The 6,000-nt window shown below is 35.5% G+C and overlaps 1 protein-coding gene across 1 annotated transcript in view; it reads right to left on the bottom strand.

Annotated features, from left to right (window-relative positions):
* Nucleotides 1–6,000, bottom strand: part of LOC111584947 (ras-associated and pleckstrin homology domains-containing protein 1-like) — a 194,798-nt gene that overhangs the window by 153,090 nt on the left and 35,708 nt on the right. The window lies entirely within an intron of this gene.

Here is a 6,000-nt window from a genome sequence, read left to right as displayed (position 1 = left end):
ACAGGTAGATCTGTTTAGAACCAGATCAGGTTCTAGTTCATGTCCAGCCTCTACTCCACTAACAGGTAGATCTGTTTAGAACCAGATGAGGTTCTAGTCCATGTCCAGCCCTTTAATCCACGAACAGGTAGAATCCGTTTAGAACCAGGACAAGGTTCTAGTCCATGTTCCAGCCTTTAATCCACGAAACAGGTAGATCCGTTTTAGAAACCAGATGAGGTTCTAGTCCATGTCCGAGGCCTCTAATCCACTAACAGGTAGATCTGTTTAGAACCAGATGAGGTTCTAGTCCATGTCCAGCCTTTAATCCACTAAACAGGTAGATCTGTTTAGAACCAGATCAGGTTTCTAGTTTCATGTCCAGCCTCTAATCCCCCTAACAAGGTAGATCCTGTTTAGAACCAGATCAGGTTCTAGTTCATGTCAACCTCTAATCCACCAACAGGTAGGATCTGTTTAGAACCAGATGAGGTTCTAGTCCATGTCCAGCCCTCTACTCCACTAACAGGGTAGATCTGTTTAGAACCAGACGAGGTTCTGTTCATGTCCAGCCCTCTAATCCACGAACAGGTAGATCGTTTAGAACCAGATGAGGGTTCTAGTCCATGTCCAGCCTCTAATCCACTAACCAGGTAGATCCTGTTTAGAACCAGATCAGGTTCCTAGTTATGTCCCAACCTCTAATCCACCAAATGTAGATCTGTTTAGAACCAGATGAAGGTTCTAGTCCATGTCCAGCCCCTCCTACTCCACTAAACAGGTAGATCCTGTTTAGAACCAGACGAGGTTCTGTTCATGTCCAGCCTCTAATCCACTAACAGGTAGATCTGTTTAGAACCAGATGAGGTTCTAGTCCATGTCCCAACCTCTAATCCACTAACCAGGTAGATCTGTTTAGAACCAGATGAGGTTCTAGTCCATTGTCGCAGCCTCTACTCCCACTAACAGGTTAGATCTTTTTATGAACCAGATGAGGTTCTAGTCCATGTCCAGCCTCTACTCCACTAACAGGTAGATCTGTTTAGAACCAGATGAGGTTCTAGGTCCATTGTTCCAGCCTCTACTCCACTAACAGGTAGATCTGTTTAGAAACCAGACGAGGTTCTGTTTCATGTCCAGCCTCTAATCCACTAAACAGGTAGATCTGTTTAGAAACCAGATGAGTTTCTAGTCCATGTCCAACCTCTACTCCACTAACAGGTAGAATCTGTTTTAGAACCAGATCAGGTTCTGTTCATGTCCAGCCTCTAATCCCAACTAACAGGTAGATCTGTTTAGAACCAGATCAGGTTCTAGTTCATGTCCAACCCTCTAATCCACCAAACAGGTAGATCTGTTTAGAACCAGATGAGGTTCTAGTCCATGTCCCAGCCTCCTACTCCACTAACAGGTTAGATCTGTTTAGAACCAGACGAGGTTCTGTTCCATGTCCAGCCTCTAATCCACTAACAGGTAGATCTGTTTAGAACCAGATGAGGTTCTAGTCCCATGTCCAACCTCTAATCCACTAACAGGTAGATCTGTTTAGAAACCAGATTGAGGTTCTAGTCCATGTCCAGCCTCTACTCCACTAACAGGTAGAATCTGTTTAGAACCAGATGAGGTTCTAGTCCCATGTCCAGCCTCTACTCCACTAACAGTAGATTCTGTTTAGAACCAGATGAAGGTTCTAGTCCCATGTCCAGCTATCACTCCACTAACAGGTAGATCTGGTTAGAACCAGACGAGGTTCTGTTCATGTCCAGCCTCTAATTCACTAACAGGTACGATCTGTTTAGAACCAGATGGAGGTTCTAGTCCATGTCCAACCTCTACTCCACTAACAGGGTAGATCTGTTTAGAACCAGATGAGGTTCTAGTCCATGTCCAGCCTCTTACTCCACTAACAGGTAGATCTGTTAAGAACCAGATGAGGTTCTAGTTCATGTCCAGCCTCTACTCCACTAACAGGTAGATCTGTTTAGAACCTCGTTACTACAGGAGTATTTATACGAGCAGTGGAAGTACTGCTTTAAGGTCCGTCGTCTACTGGTACAGTTGTCAGTTTGTTCTGTATCGTATCAGAACACAGAGAAACAAGCTGCTGAGCCAAACAACATGACATCACTTCCCCTGGGACCTGGAGCAGGATGACATCATTTCCTGTCAGCAGATTGTTCCAGAGAGCTGCTCTGGGAGGATTCTACTGATAAACCCTGAATACTCTGAAAATAAACTGGAAAATACGGCATTTTAATTAATATAAATACATTAAAAACATGGTGGAACAGTTTAATGTTCAAAAGCTGTAAGGAGGATGAAAATAACAGCAAATATCAAAACAAATAGGGACATTTTTAACGACAAAGCCGTCATTTTAGAGACACACATTGTTTTTAAAAAAAAAAAAAAAAAAAAAAAAATATATATATATATATATATATATATATATATATACTATTTGTGATAAATAGATTAACATGTTTTTTGTGTGATTTTACAATATATTCCCTAAATTTATCAATACGGGAAAAATCTGTAAAATAACATAATATATCTAGATTTCCTTTTAAATAACGGTAAATATCTGTAAAAATACTAATATTAATAACATTTACATATTTTTTCTTGTTTAAATGCTGCAAAAATAAAGTAATGAAAGAAAGTATTTACTATTTTTTTACAGTTTGCACTTTGTTTCTTGCAAATTAATATTTTTTGTTATTTTCTTTTTATTTTATTATTCTTTATTATTATTTTATAATATAGTACAATAATTTCCTGTGATTTTTATCTACAATTCAACAAAACAAAAAAAAAAAAGAATCTGGGAAAACAAAACTGTGTAATTTTACAGTCCACATGTTGTTAAAAGAGCAAATTATTATAAATGCAAATTTGTTGAAATACATATTTTTTGGTGTGGACATTTTGGTTTTAGTTTGCCCCTTTTCTTCTTGTAAATGGGTCCTGGTTTATTGTGGATCTATGTGGTCCTCGTGGGTCCTGGTCTTGGTTTATTGTGGATCTATGTTGTCCTCGGTGGGTCCTGGTACTGGTTTATTGTGGACTTCTTTGGCCCTCAGCTGCTGAAATCTGACCCTGAAGCTGCTGGAGCTCTGAATCTATTTTTTCTGCAGCAGGAAGTTCTTTCTATTGTACGACTGGAGGCAGAAATATTTCAGACAGAAACCAACAGAACCAATGTCAGAGAGGCTCAAGTTTGGCTTCCTACAATCTCAGTCTTTTAACATTTATACTACAAACAGAAAATAAACAAGTTTATTTTCTCCTGTTATTCTGCTGCAGCTACAGTTATTCTGCTGACTTGTTTGCTCTCTTATTTATATTTTTGTACACTGAGGGACAGAATTCTCGTTCTCTACACATGTAGAAATATTAACAGCAAAGTTCACTTTGAACTTTAGTCTGTTTCTGCTTCCATTAGGCCAAATTATAAACTGTAAAAAAACTAAGAAAAAACCAACCAAACAGTTAAAACATCTGACAGCAAGAAGCAGAAAAAAACATTGTGACGTTCCTAAGATGTAAAAACTGTGAAAATGACAGAGAATGTAAAATATATGATTTTCAATAATTTATCAAAACAGGATAAACCTGTTAAGTAAAAGTTAATATATAGAGTTTATTTCAAATTACAGCACACATCTGTTAAAATACAGAGATGTGTGTTTTACTTATTTAAGTACTGTAAAAATAAAATAATTTTATGGTCAAATGTTGTGAAAGAAATTATTTACTATTTGTTAAAATACAGATTTTTGATTTGATAGATTTTTTACAGTTTGCCTTTTTTCTGGTAAATTAATACTTTTTTCTCTGTGTGTTTTTTTTTTTACTGGTTATTATCTATAATTCAAGAAAAACTAAAACAAAAAATCTGCAAAATAACAGGAAGTTTTAACATTTTCTCTGATGTGTTAAATTACAGATAATATTAATATAAATTAAATCACAGAAAAAAGCCAGACTTTACATGTTGACTGTAAAAAAAGGAGAAAAAACACAATAATGTCCCACCTAGAAAATCTGTATTTTTATAAATATATAAGATATTATAATAATTCTGTTTTTTTCTAGTTTTACTATTTATAATAAAACTAAACAAATAAAATCTCAAAATAACAGGGAAGTGACTATGAAACTGTAATTTACAGTCACATGTAAAAGAGTAAATTATTATTTATAAAAACACTGATTTTAATGTGGACATTATTTATGGGTTCTTATTCAGTGTTTTTTTTTTTTTTTTACAGTTAGCATGCAATAAAACACCTTTTTTTCTGTGATTTTTCTAAATTTAAACTTTTTCTGGTGACTTTTTTGGGAAGTTTTTCTTCTCTTCTTGGAGGTTAAAATATAAACAGATTGTCTTTCTCAGGATGAATCTTAAACTATTTTTATGATGATAAATCATCGTTCTAAACCTGTTTCTGCTCCTCCAGTCGGCTTCGTGTCGATTCGACGTCACTAGGATATTTTTACCTCCAGTTTGCTGCCAAACCGCCTCCTTTAATGAATGCTGAAGCCACTCCTTCACCACAACCACAGCCTTAAATCTGTCCTGGATCAGCAGAAGGTGCAGCTGTGAGGCTGATAACAGGACAGAGACCCGCAGACCGACTGATCTCAGGTCAGAGCTGCTTTAAACGAGACTTCAGGATCAGCTGGGAAATCCCTCAGGTTCAAATACAGTTAAAACAGTCACAAACAAAATAAAACCAGTTGAAATCTTCATGAATCAGGTCAGAGCGGAGAGAAAACAGCTGAAACCTGGATTTTAGGTCTTTTAAATCACTTCTTATAACTTAGTTTTATAGAACTGCATTTTATTTGTTCATTTCATTCCCTTTTACCCTTTATTTACTTATTTATTTAGTATTACTAATATTATTTTCAACCTTGTCTTTTATGGTTTAATCCTCCATTTTCCTTTTATTCCACTTGTTTTTTCTTATTTTAATATGGGACTTTTGGTTCTATTATTATTTTATCTGCTGTTGTTGTGTTGTTTTATTTTGAAAATTTCTTACCACGTTTAACTGTTTTTCTGCACTTTAGCCTCTCTGGTCTTTTTCTTCTGTTTGTACTGACTGACCACAAAAACAAGATAAAGTAAAAAACAAAGACATAAAACTGTCCAAAAGACACATAAAATGATAAGAATGAGACACAAAATGGAGACAGCAAAGGTCTGTAGAGGCTGGAAATAAGGAAATAGTTCAATATCTATAGTATGTGGAGATAAAATGAGCATAAAGAGACATGAAATGACAAAAATAAGACACAAAGTAACAAAAAAACATGACAAAAAAGTGACAAACGAAACAGAAAATTACCTAAAAACATGCACAAAACACCCTAAATGAGAAACAAAATGACAAAAATGAGACCAAAAAAAACAGCACAAACTAAACAGAAAATGATAGACAGCAGACAAAAGAACAAATAACACACAAAAAAACACACAAATGGGACACAAAATGAGAAAAAAGAGAAAGCGCAACACAAATATGACAGAAAATGACGTGAGACTGAGAGTAAAACCAAAGCTACTGGATGAATAAATAAAGTCAGCATGACTCAGAAACAGAGAACAGAGGAGGAAGTAGTTGGAGATCCATTCAGCATGGAGAAACATCTCAGAAAAATGTTGGACATTCCAAGTTTTCTTTTCAGTTTTTGTAAAATAAATGCTGTTTAAACTGCACCAGAGGAGCAGGACTTTATACTGCAGAGAAAAATGATTACAGTGGAGGAAAAACTAGACAGAAGCAAAAAGAAATCATGTGGGTTTGGCTGGTTATTGGTTCCTATCTGAATCTGAAGTAAAATATTCATCCGTTTTCATCCTGTTTTAAAAGAACTGGTTGTTAACGATGGTAAAACGTTTGTAGAAATCTTAATAGTGTTAAATAGAAAATATCATTTTCTCTATAAATTCTAAACCTACTAAAGTGCTCTCTCAAAATTGGAACCATTTCTTTCTCTTCCGCGACA

This window comes from Amphiprion ocellaris, chromosome 11 (assembly GCF_022539595.1).
Source record: "Amphiprion ocellaris isolate individual 3 ecotype Okinawa chromosome 11, ASM2253959v1, whole genome shotgun sequence".
NCBI classification, from domain to species: Eukaryota; Metazoa; Chordata; class Actinopteri; family Pomacentridae; genus Amphiprion; species Amphiprion ocellaris.
Note: the sequence above shows the minus strand (reverse complement) of the source record. Positions and strands in the feature narration are given on the sequence as shown.